Consider the following 17,500-nt stretch of genomic DNA (forward strand, 5'->3'; position numbering starts at 1 on the left):
TAAGAAAAGACGGTAGATTATGGCAAAGTTTCGCACGCCATCGAGTTTAGGTTTTTTTTTGGTTCTCTCTTCTCTCCTCTCTCGACCGAGTTCCCATATTTGCTTTCTCTCTCAGTCTCGCCAAATATAATATTCTTTTAAGACGACGTCGGGGGCGCGGACCTTCGTGCGTCGAACACCGGCAAACGTAGCATATATCGCCTGATATGAAAAAAAAAATCGGTCACGAGGAGAACACTACGAGTATATACGTTCGATAACCGATACACGAAGCGGTGCATAAGCGGGCGGTCGCCCTCGTAAGGACGACTCACGACGCCGCGAGCACTCACGCAGGTCCGTGACCGGTTCTCTCCGCTCTTATTCGTATCCCTTCGTATACCTTCGTCCGACTCTGAAACGTTCTCTTATAATTTTTAAGAAGAACGACGGCGGGTTGTCAAGGCAAGAAGGGACAGAGAGAGACAGAGGTAGAGTTTCGTAGTCTCCCGTGAACACGATAGATTATATATCGAGCATGCGTACGACTTGCACGGTCTCTGCACGACCGCGACGAACGCCGACGAGCGTCCAACAATCGCTCGTACGTCGCGTATGTTCTCTCCGTCCGCTCTTATTCGTATCCTCGTTCTTGTACCTTCGTCCGACTCTGAAACGTTCTCTTATATAAAGAAGAACGACGGCGGGTTGTTAAGGCAAGAAGGGACAGAGAGAGACAGATACGGAGAGTAACGATACGCAACGCAAGCAGTCTTAGGTTTACGTGAGCAACCCTCAGCCAGGCGTGGTCCAGGAATTGTATCCGTGGACCGCAATGTGCGTTCGAAATGTCGATGTTCATGTGTCCTGCAGTTCACACGTTGACGCGCAATTAGCTGCGTTCTTCATCGACCCACGAGCCAAGTGATCCACCGTTCAGGGTAATCTTTTATAAATTTACAACAGTTCAATACTCAAATGTACTCTTCTCGGTTCTAGCGAAGCCGAGTTCCGTCACGTTCGACCAACGGGAATCGAACGCGCAGAAGTCGCCATAGGATTGACGACACAAAAACGTTCGAAAAAAAAGAAAACGACGAACGCGCGAAGATACGCGCGTTCGCCGGCCGGGCGTAAAGTACATTATGATATATAACAACCATCGAGATCGAAGCTCCGTTCGTCAGGAAACGACGGGGATATATACACCCGATTCTGAATCCTCTGTACAGCACACGATCTCGCGAACGAGTAAGCACGGTGGCTAGCCCATGTTATATATGTGTTTGATTCTACTCTCTCGTCCAATTATTCAAGAAACAGCGCGCGTGCATCTCTCCATCGTTCGGGTGATAGTAAAGATTCGATGGGATTCGCGCGGCCGTCCGCCTCGAGCGGTCTTTCGTCCCAATATCCAGAAGCAGAGTTTGAAAAACTCTAGCGACGGCACGGGTGTCCGACTCACGACATCGAGGTTTCGAAGCCGGCGATCCCCTCCGAACGGATGGCGACCACGCGACCGACTGAAAGCATGAAAAATCGACGAAAGATAGAACACATCTCCGTTCGGGTGGTGTTTTTTTTAAAAAAAAAAAAAAAAACAAAAATTCGATGGGACTCGCAGCCATCGTCCTCGCGCGGTCTTTCGTCCCGATATCCAGAAGCAGAGTTTGAAAAACTCTAGCGACGGCACGGGTGTCCGACTCACGACAACGAGGATAGACAGCCGGTCCCCTCCGAACGGGTTATGCGACGATAAACTCGATGAAACTTTAGTCTCGTTCAGGTAGTGTGTGTCTTGTAAATCAAAAATTCGATGGGACACGCATCCATCGTCCTCGCGCGGTCTTTCGTCCCAACATCCAGAAGCAGAGTTTGAAAAACTCTAGCGACGGCACGGGTGTCCGACTCACGACAACGAGGATAGACAGCCGGTCCCCTCTGAACGGTATATTATATATGAGATGATAGACGACAAACTGGATGAAACTTTAAGTCTCGTTCAGGTAGTGTGTAAATCAAAAATTCGATGGGACTCGCATCCGTCGTCCTCGCGCGGTCTTTCGTCCCGATATCCAGAAGCAGAGTTTGAAAAACTCTAGCGACGGCACGGGTGTCCGACTCACGACAACGAGGAAAGACAGCCGGTCCCCTCTGAACGGTATATTATATGAAACTTTAAGTCTCGTTCAGGTAGTGTGTAAGTCAAAAATTCGATGGGACTCGCATCCGTCGTCCTCGCGCGGTCTTTCGTCCCGATATCCAGAAGCAGAGTTTGAAAAACTCTAGCGACGGCACGGGTGTCCGACTCACGACATCGAGGCTTCGAAGCCGGCGGCGTTCCCCTCTGAACGAACTTCGGCTAGACTAGTTACGAATCGTTGCTACACATCGTCTTCATCGTCGTCGTCGTCGACATCGACATCATCATCATCATCATATCATCATCATCATCATCATCGGTCATCGTCGCATAGCGGGCCAACATCCACGCGATGCGTCTTCGTTCTAGGTTACCCGATCCACGAGTATGTTACACGTGGTTTCGTTATTTCGAACGAAACGACATACGAAGAGCACACGCCCTTTGGGTAGGAAGCACGTTTCGAGAACGACGAGAGTTTCGATGAAAGAGACGAGAGAAGTCGACGCAGAAGGTATCCATGGATCTTCGAAGAGAACCTTCGAAGATGTATATCGGTATCCTTTCGCTCTGCGCGACTCGCTACAAGTTCTTTCGCTCTCGTCGACTCGTTCTAGACGCTTCGTTCGATCCCAAAGAGGAGTCTTCGATATGTCCCGTTGCTAGGAGGAGAACAAACGCAACACAGACCACGAAACATAGAAGAGAATAGGCGAGCATGATCACTCCGACACGAGGCACTTTAGAGATTTTCTTATTAGTTTGCATGGACTTTTATATTTCGTTTGTACGGTTTCCACGATGCAAATACGAAATACGAGATCGTGACGGCGGGTCTTTCTGTGTACGGCCTCTCGCAGGCGCCACGACTGCATTTCTCTTTACACCTGGTTTCCATCGTAATTTTTTCGTTTGATATCGAGCCTTAACTTTTGTTGGCTCTTTCGAAGCTAGAGTTCCCTTTTATTAGAATTTCATATATATATATATATATTATATGTTTTATTCGGAGACGGCGGGTCTTTCTGTTTACGACCTCACGCAGGCGCCTCGAATAAGTTTCATTCGCATTTCGTTTTTATACTTGTATATATATATCTCTTCATCCCGATGATCGAGAGAGAGTGCCACCTTCTCTTCGTATAATTCCGTAGCTGGAGGGTCGTCTCCTCCTTAAGAATATTTCTATTCGTGCCAACGGAGGTTGCCAAGCTCCCTGGCGTTTTCGTTTGTTAAAGTATATAGCTTGTTAATACGTCGTATATACTTTCGTCGATACAGGAGGAGTACGGCTCCTTACCGACCATTGTGATATATATTTCATAGTTTTTATATGTGTTCAAGTCAAATTCTTTTGGTATCGTATCGTTAATGATCCTTCCGCAGGTTCACCTACGGAAACCTTGTTACGACTTTTACTTCCTCTAAATGATCAAGTTTGGTCATCTTCCCGGTAACATCGGCAATGCTTATCACATTGGCCGCGCACCAGTCCGAAGACCTCACTAAATCATTCAATCGGTAGTAGCGACGGGCGGTGTGTACAAAGGGCAGGGACGTAATCAACGCGAGCTTATGACTCGCGCTTACTGGGAATTCCTCGTTCATGGGGAATAATTGCAAGCCCCAATCCCTAGCACGAAGGAGGTTCAGCGGGTTACCCGGGCCTTTCGGCCAGGGAAAACACGCTGATTCCTTCAGTGTAGCGCGCGTGCGGCCCAGAACATCTAAGGGCATCACAGACCTGTTATTGCTCAATCTCGTGCGGCTAGAAGCCGCCTGTTCCTCTAAGAAGATTTGTTTGTACGTTGGTAGTAAAAACCCACCGACCGAAGCCGGGGGCCTTCGAGATACCATAAGTTACGTCTATTTAGCAGGCTAGAGTCTCGTTCGTTATCGGAATTAACCAGACAAATCGCTCCACCAACTAAGAACGGCCATGCACCACCACCCACCGAATCAAGAAAGAGCTATCAATCTGTCAATCCTTCCGGTGTCCGGGCCTGGTGAGGTTTCCCGTGTTGAGTCAAATTAAGCCGCAGGCTCCACTCCTGGTGGTGCCCTTCCGTCAATTCCTTTAAGTTTCAGCTTTGCAACCATACTTCCCCCGGAACCCAAAAGCTTTGGTTTCCCGGAAGCTGCCCGCCGAGTCATCGGAGGAACTTCGGCGGATCGCTGGCTGGCATCGTTTATGGTTAGAACTAGGGCGGTATCTGATCGCCTTCGAACCTCTAACTTTCGTTCTTGATTAATGAAAACATTTTTGGCAAATGCTTTCGCTTCTGTCCGTCTTGCGACGATCCAAGAATTTCACCTCTAACGTCGCAATACGAATGCCCCCATCTGTCCCTATTAATCATTACCTCGGGGCTCCGAAAACCAACAAAATAGAACCGAGGTCCTATTCCATTATTCCATGCACACAGTATTCAGGCGAAGGTAGCCTGCTTTAAGCACTCTAATTTGTTCAAAGTAAACGTATCGGCCCACCTCGACACTCAGTGAAGAGCACCGCGATGGGATATTAGTTGGACCGCCCGCGAGGAGCTAAGCCCACCGATAGGACGTACCACATAATGCCAGTTAAACACCGCGAGCGGTGAACCGACACTGTGACACACAGATTCAACTACGAGCTTTTTAACCGCAACAACTTTAATATACGCTATTGGAGCTGGAATTACCGCGGCTGCTGGCACCAGACTTGCCCTCCAATTGGTCCTCGTTAAAGGATTTAAAGTGTACTCATTCCGATTACGGGGCCTCGGATGAGTCCCGTATCGTTATTTTTCGTCACTACCTCCCCGTGCCGGGAGTGGGTAATTTGCGCGCCTGCTGCCTTCCTTGGATGTGGTAGCTGTTTCTCAGGCTCCCTCTCCGGAATCGAACCCTGATTCCCCGTTACCCGTTACAACCATGGTAGGCGCAGAACCTACCATCGACAGTTGATAAGGCAGACATTTGAAAGATGCGTCGCCGGTGCTAGATGACCATGCGATCAGCACAAAGTTATTCAGAGTCACCAAAACAAACGATGGACGGACAGACGAGCCATCCGCCACCGATTGGTTTTGATCTAATAAAAGCATTCCTACCATCTCTGGTCGGAATCTGTTTGCATGTATTAGCTCTAGAATTACCACAGTTATCCAAGTAAATGTAGGTATGATCTAAGAAACCATAACTGATTTAATGAGCCATTCGCGGTTTCACCTTAATGCGGCATGTACTGAGACATGCATGGCTTAATCTTTGAGACAAGCATATGACTACTGGCAGGATCAACCAGGGATCTTATTCGTATAACAATTCTTATAAATTTCGTTTAAGTTCTCTTCGTGTCGTAGGTGGGACGTAAGCACCGTACGACGAGACTTTTCGTTCTTAAGATAGATATATTATAAAATATATCTCCTAGCGACGTTCGAGATACACCCATAGTTCAGTAATAATCTTCGAACGCCGCTCGCAGCCACTTTGTAATTCTCAACTCCACCTCCTCTCTTCTTCTCTCTCTTTCTCATAGTCTTATATAAAATGTTTAGAATCGTACTTCTAAAGGAACATTTCCATAATGCTGTCTTCGTGTAAAAAGACTTATTAGAATATCTTAGCGGTAAAGCACGTATACGCACCTCACGCTGAACGAACAAGCGCGTATCCCAGTGCGTCGCGCTGGACATACCGTAAGAATATTCTTTCAATCGGTAGAACATTTTCGGCAGAAGACATACTACGCAAAGATAGTACGCTCCTACCGCCTCATCGGATACTTCTGCGAAAGCAGAAGTTTTTATAGAAAGCAGACGGTTATACTCTTTTGAATGAATCGATGCTCAGTTAGTACAAGCACACACGCATCTAACAATTTTTGTTAGAATACGTACACACAGGTCACCAGCTTCCCGACTCAGGGGAACCTTGCCACGATATTTGGTCATTACGTCCAGGACAGCGACCCGCGGCGCAGCAGTGTAGAGAAAAAACCAGAACGAGAACGGAGGAACAGTCGAGAAATAGCGTAAAATACACTAAGACTCGAGGAGCGGTGACTGAATTCTCAACCGAGGCCGTAGAATAGCCACGCGCTCAACGCTGTTCCGACCGAACCGTCCGGCTCGACGTCTCTCTTATAGATACGAAAGCGCCAGCCGGAAGGCCGGCGCCGGCCGGGCTAGCGGCCGCGCGCTTACGGTGCAAAACCTCCGTAGCAACGTACCGTTCGGAAGGGACGCTGGAACTTAGTCTCGCGAACGCTCGATCACTACTATACAAAGCCAATATCCAACCATCGAAATACATTACCAGACGTTTTATTAACATAATAGAAATGCATTTTTACCAAAAAATTAATTTTTTTTTTCACCGAAAAATTGCATCAGTAAACATACTCTTTTATCGAATACGGACAAAAAATAAGTTTATAATCAATTACAATACGTTAAAATAAGTAGAAATATGCAAAAAAATATATACCTTGTAACGTTAATTAACGAAAAAATTAGAAAAATATCCCAGTCGTGTCAGTTCGACGAACGCTAATTTTTTGAAAAAATCGATAAAAATGTTTAATCCCGACGTATTTAATAGAGATAGAACGATTCCCGTAAAAAAATTCATACCTTGTAACGCTTTTTAACGAATAAACTCGAAAAAACTTTTTCGCCCTCGGAATTTTTCTAAGTCCCAACGTACCGGCTCGGAATTTTTCTATGTTCCAACGACCGGTCGTGTCGGTCCAAACGTTTTTATATCCGTCTGCCGACGATATAAACGCTTAATCCCGACGTATTTTATCGAGTTATAACGATTTCTTGTAAAATATTCATACCTTCTAACACTTTTTAACGAGTTATTTGGAGGGGATCTTTCGGCCTTTTCGTAGCGGTGCGAAAAAATTCTAAGTTCCAACGTCCCGGTCACGTTGGTCCGGAGGGTGAAATTTTTTAAAAAAATAAAGTGAAATCGCTACTTTCGACTAGATTTCGTCGAAACGTAACGATTTCACGCAAAATTTCGATACGTTATAACGCTTTTTGGCGAGTTATTTCGAGTTGAACTTTCGGTACTTTCGTAACGGGGCGAAAAAATTCTAAGTTCCAACGTCCCGGTCACGTTGGTCCGGAGGGTGAAATTTTTTAAAAAAATAAAGTGAAATCGCTACTTTCGACTAGATTTCGTCGAAACGTAACGATTTCACGCAAAATTTCGATACGTTATAACGCTTTTTGGCGAGTTATTTCGAGTTGAACTTTCGGCCTTTTCGTAGCGGTGCGAAAAAATTCTAAGTTCCAACGTCCCAGTCACGTTGGTCCGGAGGATGAAATTTTTCAAAAAAATAAAGTGAAATCGCTACTTTCGACTAGATTTCGTCGAAACATAACGATTTCACACAAAATTTCTATACCTTATAACACTTTTTCCCGAGTTATTTCGAGTTGAACTTTCGGTACTTTCGTAACGGGGCGAAAAAATTCTAAGTTCCAACGTCCCGGTCACGTTGGTCCGGAGGACGAAATTTTTTAAAAAAATAAAGTGAAGTCGTTACGTTCGACTAGATTTCGTCGATACGTAACGATTTCACGCAAAATTTCGATACGTTATAACGCTTTTTAGCGAGTTATTTCGAGTTGAACTTTCGGTACTTTCGTAACGGGGCGAAAAAATTCTAAGTTCCAACGTCCCAGTCACGTTGGTCCGCAGGATGAAATTTTTCAAAAAAATAAAGTGAAATCGCTACTTTCGACTAGATTTCGTCGAAACATAACGATTTCACGCAAAATTTCGATACGTTATAACGCTTTTTGGCGAGTTATTTCGAGTTGAACTTTCGGTACTTTCGTAACGGGGCGAAAAAATTCTAAGTTCCAACGTCCCGGTCACGTTGGTCCGGAGGATGAAATTTTTCAAAAAAATAAAGTGAAATCGCTACTTTCGACTAGATTTCGTCGAAACATAACGATTTCACGCAAAATTTCGATACGTTATAACGCTTTTTGGCGAGTTATTTCGAGTTGAACTTTCGGTACTTTCGTAACGGGGCGAAAAAATTCTAAGTTCCAACGTCCCGGTCACGTTGGTCCGGAGGACGAAATTTTTTAAAAAAATAAAGTGAAATCGTTACGTTCGACTAGATTTCGTCGATACGTAACGATTTCACGCAAAATTTCGATACGTTATAACGCTTTTTAGCGAGTTATTTCGAGTTGAACTTTCGGTACTTTCGTAACGATGCGAAAAAATTCTAAGTTCCAACGTCCCGGTCAGGTTGGTCCGGAGGACGAAATTTTTTAAAAAAATAAAGTGAAATCGCTACTTTCGACTAAATTTCGTCGATACGTAACGATTTCACTGATAATTTCGATGCGTCATAACGCTTTTTCTCGAGTTATTTCGACTCGAACGTTCGAACAGTGGCGAATATTTCAAAGTCCCTGCGACGCAACGATACGCTCTTACGCGTTGCTCGCTCGCTCCGCTCGCTCGAAAAAAAAAGTAGCCCAACCCAAAACCAATCCCTTTAGCGTTCGTTCTTCGATTTCATCGAAATCTTCGTTCGAACGCTTGGGATCGGTTTTGGGTTGGGCTATATTCGTCCGAGCGAGCGCAGCGAGCGAGCATTTGTCGCGATTATTTTCCTCGTTTTCGTCTCTCTCGTGAAACGGGAAAAAACGTGGAAAACGGGAAAAAACGGGAAAAAACGGGAAAAAACGCGAAGAAACGGGAAAAAACGCGAAAAAACGTTTAAAAATATTTGAAAAAGCGCGCGCGCGCGCGCGCAATACGAGCTGCGCAGAACGGCGTACCTTAAGAGAGTGTTACCTACTCCGGCGCATACCCGCTGATTCGGAGGTGCGCGCGCAGCGGTAGCACGAGCGGCTAAGTCCAGCGGCGTATTGCTTTTTACTGGCACGCGACAAAGTTGCAGCGGCGTATCGCTTTCTATTCGTGCGTCTCGTTGTTTGATTTAAAGGAAAAAAAAAATCGCTACGCACGACCATCGGCCGTACGTAGCGAAATTATTTTTTTTAACCGCAGGAGACAAAGTCCCAGCGGCGTATTGCTTTCTGTTTGTACGCGACTAAGTCCAGCGGCGTATTGCTTTTTACTCGCACGCGACTAAGTCCAGCGGCGTATTGCTTTATGCTCGTACGCGACTAAGTCCAGCGGCGTATTGCTTTCAGTTCGTACGCGACTAAGTCCAGCGGCGTATTGCTTTATGCTCGTACGCGACTAAGTCCAGCGGCGTATTGCTTTTTACTCGCACGCGACTAAGTCCAGCGGCGTATTGCTTTTTACTCGCAGGAGACAAAGTCCCAGCGGCGTATCGCTTTCTATTCGTGCGTCTCGTTGTTTGATTTAAAGGAAAAAAAAATCGCTACGCACGACCATCGCGGCCGTACGTAGCGAAATTATTTTTTTTTAACCGCAGGAGACAAAGTCCTAGCGGCGAATTGCTTTATGCTCGCACGCGACTAAGTCCAGCGGCGTATTGCTTTTTACTCGCACGCGACTAAGTCCAGCGGCGTATTGCTTTTTACTCGCACGAGACAAAGTCCCAGCGGCGTATCGCTTTCTATTCGTGCGTCTCGTTGTTTGATTTAAAGGAAAAAAAAATCGCTACGCACGACCATCGGCCGTACGTAGCGAAATTATTTTTTTTAACCGCGGGAGACAAAGTCCCAGCGGCGTATTGCTTTATGCTCGCACGCGACTAAGTCCAGCGGCGTATTGCTTTATGCTCGCACGCGACTAAGTCCAGCGGCGTATTGCTTTATGCTCGTACGCGACTAAGTCCAGCGGCGTATTGCTTTTTACTCGCACGAGACAAAGTCCCAGCGGCGTATCGCTTTCTATTCGTGCGTCTCGTTTGATTTAAAGGAAAAAAAAATCGCTACGCACGACCATCGGCCGTACGTAGCGAAATTATTTTTTTTAACCGCGGGAGACAAAGTCCCAGCGGCGTATTGCTTTATGCTCGCACGCGACTAAGTCCAGCGGCGTATTGCTTTATGCTCGCACGCGACTAAGTCCAGCGGCGTATTGCTTTATGCTCGTACGCGACTAAGTCCAGCGGCGTATTGCTTTTTACTCGCACGAGACAAAGTCCCAGCGGCGTATCGCTTTCTATTCGTGCGTCTCGTTTGATTTAAAGGAAAAAAAAATCGCTACGCACGACCATCGGCCGTACGTAGCGAAATTATTTTTTTTAACCGCAGGAGACAAAGTCACAGCGGCGTATTGCTTTATGCTCGCACGCGACTAAGTCCAGCGGCGTATTGCTTTATGCTCGTACGCGACTAAGTCCAGCGGCGTATTGCTTTATGCTCGCACGCGGCTAAGTCCAGCGGCGTATTGCTTTATGCTCGCACGCGACTAAGTCCAGCGGCGTATTGCTTTTTACTCGCACGAGACAAAGTCCCAGCGGCGTATTGCTTTATGCTCGCACGCGACTAAGTCCAGCGGCGTATTGCTTTCAGTTTGTACGCGACTAAGTTCAGCGGCGTATTGCTTTATGCTCGCACGCGGCTAAGTCCAGCGGCGTATTGCTTTTTACTGGCACGCGACAAAGTTGCAGCGGCGTATTGCTTTATGCTCGTACGCGACTAAGTCCAGCGGCGTATTGCTTTCTGTTTGTACGCGACTAAGTCCAGCGGCGTATTGCTTTTTACTCGCACGCGACTAAGTCCAGCGGCGTATTGCTTTCTGTTTGTACGCGACTAAGTCCAGCGGCGTATTGCTTTTTACTCGCACGCGGCTAAGTCCAGCGGCGTATTGCTTTTTACTCGCACGAGACAAAGTCCCAGCGGCGTATCGCTTTCTATTCGTGCGTCTCGTTGTTTGATTTAAAGGAAAAAAAAATCGCTACGCACGACCATCGCGGCCGTACGTAGCGAAATTATTTTTTTTTAACCGCAGGAGACAAAGTCCTAGCGGCGTATTGCTTTATGCTCGCACGCGACTAAGTCCAGCGGCGTATTGCTTTTTACTCGCACGCGACTAAGTCCAGCGGCGTATTGCTTTATGCTCGTACGCGACTAAGTCCAGCGGCGTATTGCTTTTTACTCGCACGCGACTAAGTCCAGCGGCGTATTGCTTTTTACTCGCAGGAGACAAAGTCCCAGCGGCGTATCGCTTTCTATTCGTGCGTCTCGTTGTTTGATTTAAAGGAAAAAAAAATCGCTACGCACGACCATCGCGGCCGTACGTAGCGAAATTATTTTTTTTTAACCGCAGGAGACAAAGTCCTAGCGGCGTATTGCTTTATGCTCGCACGCGACTAAGTCCAGCGGCGTATTGCTTTTTACTCGCACGCGACTAAGTCCAGCGGCGTATTGCTTTTTACTCGCACGAGACAAAGTCCCAGCGGCGTATCGCTTTCTATTCGTGCGTCTCGTTGTTTGATTTAAAGGAAAAAAAAATCGCTACGCACGACCATCGGCCGTACGTAGCGAAATTATTTTTTTTAACCGCGGGAGACAAAGTCCCAGCGGCGTATTGCTTTATGCTCGCACGCGACTAAGTCCAGCGGCGTATTGCTTTATGCTCGCACGCGACTAAGTCCAGCGGCGTATTGCTTTATGCTCGTACGCGACTAAGTCCAGCGGCGTATTGCTTTTTACTCGCACGAGACAAAGTCCCAGCGGCGTATCGCTTTCTATTCGTGCGTCTCGTTTGATTTAAAGGAAAAAAAAAATCGCTACGCACGACCATCGGCCGTACGTAGCGAAATTATTTTTTTTAACCGCAGGAGACAAAGTCACAGCGGCGTATTGCTTTATGCTCGCACGCGACTAAGTCCAGCGGCGTATTGCTTTATGCTCGTACGCGACTAAGTCCAGCGGCGTATTGCTTTATGCTCGCACGCGGCTAAGTCCAGCGGCGTATTGCTTTATGCTCGCACGCGACTAAGTCCAGCGGCGTATTGCTTTTTACTCGCACGAGACAAAGTCCCAGCGGCGTATTGCTTTATGCTCGCACGCGACTAAGTCCAGCGGCGTATTGCTTTCAGTTTGTACGCGACTAAGTTCAGCGGCGTATTGCTTTATGCTCGCACGCGGCTAAGTCCAGCGGCGTATTGCTTTTTACTGGCACGCGACAAAGTTGCAGCGGCGTATTGCTTTATGCTCGTACGCGACTAAGTCCAGCGGCGTATTGCTTTCTGTTTGTACGCGACTAAGTCCAGCGGCGTATTGCTTTTTACTCGCACGCGACTAAGTCCAGCGGCGTATTGCTTTCTGTTTGTACGCGACTAAGTCCAGCGGCGTATTGCTTTTTACTCGCACGCGGCTAAGTCCAGCGGCGTATTGCTTTTTACTCGCACGAGACAAAGTCCCAGCGGCGTATCGCTTTCTATTCGTGCGTCTCGTTGTTTGATTTAAAGGAAAAAAAAAATCGCTACGCACGACCATCGGCCGTACGTAGCGAAATTATTTTTTTTAACCGCAGGAGACAAAGTCACAGCGGCGTATTGCTTTATGCTCGCACGCGGCTAAGTCCAGCGGCGTATTGCTTTATGCTCGCACGCGACTAAGTCCAGCGGCGTATTGCTTTCAGTTCGTACGCGACTAAGTCCAGCGGCGTATTGCTTTATGCTCGTACGCGACTAAGTCCAGCGGCGTATTGCTTTTTACTCGCACGCGACTAAGTCCAGCGGCGTATTGCTTTTTACTCGCAGGAGACAAAGTCCCAGCGGCGTATCGCTTTCTATTCGTGCGTCTCGTTGTTTGATTTAAAGGAAAAAAAAATCGCTACGCACGACCATCGCGGCCGTACGTAGCGAAATTATTTTTTTTTAACCGCAGGAGACAAAGTCCTAGCGGCGTATTGCTTTATGCTCGCACGCGACTAAGTCCAGCGGCGTATTGCTTTCAGTTCGTACGCGACTAAGTCCAGCGGCGTATTGCTTTATGCTCGTACGCGACTAAGTCCAGCGGCGTATTGCTTTTTACTCGCACGCGACTAAGTCCAGCGGCGTATTGCTTTTTACTCGCAGGAGACAAAGTCCCAGCGGCGTATCGCTTTCTATTCGTGCGTCTCGTTGTTTGATTTAAAGGAAAAAAAAATCGCTACGCACGACCATCGCGGCCGTACGTAGCGAAATTATTTTTTTTTAACCGCAGGAGACAAAGTCCTAGCGGCGTATTGCTTTATGCTCGCACGCGACTAAGTCCAGCGGCGTATTGCTTTTTACTCGCACGCGACTAAGTCCAGCGGCGTATTGCTTTTTACTCGCACGAGACAAAGTCCCAGCGGCGTATCGCTTTCTATTCGTGCGTCTCGTTGTTTGATTTAAAGGAAAAAAAAATCGCTACGCACGACCATCGGCCGTACGTAGCGAAATTATTTTTTTTAACCGCGGGAGACAAAGTCCCAGCGGCGTATTGCTTTATGCTCGCACGCGACTAAGTCCAGCGGCGTATTGCTTTATGCTCGCACGCGACTAAGTCCAGCGGCGTATTGCTTTATGCTCGTACGCGACTAAGTCCAGCGGCGTATTGCTTTTTACTCGCACGAGACAAAGTCCCAGCGGCGTATCGCTTTCTATTCGTGCGTCTCGTTTGATTTAAAGGAAAAAAAAATCGCTACGCACGACCATCGGCCGTACGTAGCGAAATTATTTTTTTTAACCGCAGGAGACAAAGTCACAGCGGCGTATTGCTTTATGCTCGCACGCGACTAAGTCCAGCGGCGTATTGCTTTATGCTCGTACGCGACTAAGTCCAGCGGCGTATTGCTTTATGCTCGCACGCGGCTAAGTCCAGCGGCGTATTGCTTTATGCTCGCACGCGACTAAGTCCAGCGGCGTATTGCTTTTTACTCGCACGAGACAAAGTCCCAGCGGCGTATTGCTTTATGCTCGCACGCGACTAAGTCCAGCGGCGTATTGCTTTCAGTTTGTACGCGACTAAGTTCAGCGGCGTATTGCTTTATGCTCGCACGCGGCTAAGTCCAGCGGCGTATTGCTTTTTACTGGCACGCGACAAAGTTGCAGCGGCGTATTGCTTTATGCTCGTACGCGACTAAGTCCAGCGGCGTATTGCTTTCTGTTTGTACGCGACTAAGTCCAGCGGCGTATTGCTTTTTACTCGCACGCGACTAAGTCCAGCGGCGTATTGCTTTCTGTTTGTACGCGACTAAGTCCAGCGGCGTATTGCTTTTTACTCGCACGCGGCTAAGTCCAGCGGCGTATTGCTTTTTACTCGCACGAGACAAAGTCCCAGCGGCGTATCGCTTTCTATTCGTGCGTCTCGTTGTTTGATTTAAAGGAAAAAAAAATCGCTACGCACGACCATCGCGGCCGTACGTAGCGAAATTATTTTTTTTTAACCGCAGGAGACAAAGTCCTAGCGGCGTATTGCTTTATGCTCGCACGCGACTAAGTCCAGCGGCGTATTGCTTTTTACTCGCACGCGACTAAGTCCAGCGGCGTATTGCTTTATGCTCGTACGCGACTAAGTCCAGCGGCGTATTGCTTTTTACTCGCACGCGACTAAGTCCAGCGGCGTATTGCTTTTTACTCGCAGGAGACAAAGTCCCAGCGGCGTATCGCTTTCTATTCGTGCGTCTCGTTGTTTGATTTAAAGGAAAAAAAAATCGCTACGCACGACCATCGCGGCCGTACGTAGCGAAATTATTTTTTTTTAACCGCAGGAGACAAAGTCCTAGCGGCGTATTGCTTTATGCTCGCACGCGACTAAGTCCAGCGGCGTATTGCTTTTTACTCGCACGCGACTAAGTCCAGCGGCGTATTGCTTTTTACTCGCACGAGACAAAGTCCCAGCGGCGTATCGCTTTCTATTCGTGCGTCTCGTTGTTTGATTTAAAGGAAAAAAAAATCGCTACGCACGACCATCGGCCGTACGTAGCGAAATTATTTTTTTTAACCGCGGGAGACAAAGTCCCAGCGGCGTATTGCTTTATGCTCGCACGCGACTAAGTCCAGCGGCGTATTGCTTTATGCTCGCACGCGACTAAGTCCAGCGGCGTATTGCTTTATGCTCGTACGCGACTAAGTCCAGCGGCGTATTGCTTTTTACTCGCACGAGACAAAGTCCCAGCGGCGTATCGCTTTCTATTCGTGCGTCTCGTTTGATTTAAAGGAAAAAAAAATCGCTACGCACGACCATCGGCCGTACGTAGCGAAATTATTTTTTTTAACCGCAGGAGACAAAGTCACAGCGGCGTATTGCTTTATGCTCGCACGCGACTAAGTCCAGCGGCGTATTGCTTTATGCTCGTACGCGACTAAGTCCAGCGGCGTATTGCTTTATGCTCGCACGCGGCTAAGTCCAGCGGCGTATTGCTTTATGCTCGCACGCGACTAAGTCCAGCGGCGTATTGCTTTTTACTCGCACGAGACAAAGTCCCAGCGGCGTATTGCTTTATGCTCGCACGCGACTAAGTCCAGCGGCGTATTGCTTTCAGTTTGTACGCGACTAAGTTCAGCGGCGTATTGCTTTATGCTCGCACGCGGCTAAGTCCAGCGGCGTATTGCTTTTTACTGGCACGCGACAAAGTTGCAGCGGCGTATTGCTTTATGCTCGTACGCGACTAAGTCCAGCGGCGTATTGCTTTCTGTTTGTACGCGACTAAGTCCAGCGGCGTATTGCTTTTTACTCGCACGCGACTAAGTCCAGCGGCGTATTGCTTTCTGTTTGTACGCGACTAAGTCCAGCGGCGTATTGCTTTTTACTCGCACGCGGCTAAGTCCAGCGGCGTATTGCTTTTTACTCGCACGAGACAAAGTCCCAGCGGCGTATCGCTTTCTATTCGTGCGTCTCGTTGTTTGATTTAAAGGAAAAAAAAAATCGCTACGCACGACCATCGGCCGTACGTAGCGAAATTATTTTTTTTAACCGCAGGAGACAAAGTCACAGCGGCGTATTGCTTTATGCTCGCACGCGGCTAAGTCCAGCGGCGTATTGCTTTATGCTCGCACGCGACTAAGTCCAGCGGCGTATTGCTTTCAGTTCGTACGCGACTAAGTCCAGCGGCGTATTGCTTTATGCTCGTACGCGACTAAGTCCAGCGGCGTATTGCTTTTTACTCGCACGCGACTAAGTCCAGCGGCGTATTGCTTTTTACTCGCAGGAGACAAAGTCCCAGCGGCGTATCGCTTTCTATTCGTGCGTCTCGTTGTTTGATTTAAAGGAAAAAAAAATCGCTACGCACGACCATCGCGGCCGTACGTAGCGAAATTATTTTTTTTTAACCGCAGGAGACAAAGTCCTAGCGGCGTATTGCTTTATGCTCGCACGCGACTAAGTCCAGCGGCGTATTGCTTTCAGTTCGTACGCGACTAAGTCCAGCGGCGTATTGCTTTATGCTCGTACGCGACTAAGTCCAGCGGCGTATTGCTTTTTACTCGCACGCGACTAAGTCCAGCGGCGTATTGCTTTTTACTCGCAGGAGACAAAGTCCCAGCGGCGTATCGCTTTCTATTCGTGCGTCTCGTTGTTTGATTTAAAGGAAAAAAAAATCGCTACGCACGACCATCGCGGCCGTACGTAGCGAAATTATTTTTTTTTAACCGCAGGAGACAAAGTCCTAGCGGCGTATTGCTTTATGCTCGCACGCGACTAAGTCCAGCGGCGTATTGCTTTTTACTCGCACGCGACTAAGTCCAGCGGCGTATTGCTTTTTACTCGCACGAGACAAAGTCCCAGCGGCGTATCGCTTTCTATTCGTGCGTCTCGTTGTTTGATTTAAAGGAAAAAAAAATCGCTACGCACGACCATCGGCCGTACGTAGCGAAATTATTTTTTTTAACCGCGGGAGACAAAGTCCCAGCGGCGTATTGCTTTATGCTCGCACGCGACTAAGTCCAGCGGCGTATTGCTTTATGCTCGCACGCGACTAAGTCCAGCGGCGTATTGCTTTATGCTCGTACGCGACTAAGTCCAGCGGCGTATTGCTTTTTACTCGCACGAGACAAAGTCCCAGCGGCGTATCGCTTTCTATTCGTGCGTCTCGTTTGATTTAAAGGAAAAAAAAATCGCTACGCACGACCATCGGCCGTACGTAGCGAAATTATTTTTTTTAACCGCAGGAGACAAAGTCACAGCGGCGTATTGCTTTATGCTCGCACGCGACTAAGTCCAGCGGCGTATTGCTTTATGCTCGTACGCGACTAAGTCCAGCGGCGTATTGCTTTATGCTCGCACGCGGCTAAGTCCAGCGGCGTATTGCTTTATGCTCGCACGCGACTAAGTCCAGCGGCGTATTGCTTTTTACTCGCACGAGACAAAGTCCCAGCGGCGTATTGCTTTATGCTCGCACGCGACTAAGTCCAGCGGCGTATTGCTTTCAGTTTGTACGCGACTAAGTTCAGCGGCGTATTGCTTTATGCTCGCACGCGGCTAAGTCCAGCGGCGT

General features: G+C 47.9%; 1 long non-coding RNA gene and 2 other non-coding genes across 3 annotated transcripts in view; all 3 read right to left on the bottom strand.

The window, feature by feature from the left end:
* Nucleotides 1-17,500, bottom strand: part of LOC126876156 (uncharacterized) — a 33,996-nt gene that overhangs the window by 3,692 nt on the left and 12,804 nt on the right. The gene's annotated exons all lie outside the window — the stretch shown is intronic.
* On the bottom strand, nucleotides 769-923 carry LOC126876182 (5.8S ribosomal RNA). The gene has a single exon (XR_007693986.1). It is a non-coding gene; the product is annotated as a 5.8S ribosomal RNA (ribosomal RNA).
* Nucleotides 3,492-5,414, bottom strand: LOC126876166 (small subunit ribosomal RNA). The gene has a single exon (XR_007693975.1). It is a non-coding gene; the product is annotated as a small subunit ribosomal RNA (ribosomal RNA).

The sequence above is a fragment of the Bombus huntii genome, unplaced genomic scaffold (assembly GCF_024542735.1).
Source record: "Bombus huntii isolate Logan2020A unplaced genomic scaffold, iyBomHunt1.1 ctg00000066.1, whole genome shotgun sequence".
Lineage (NCBI taxonomy): Eukaryota > Metazoa > Arthropoda > Insecta > Hymenoptera > Apidae > Bombus > Bombus huntii.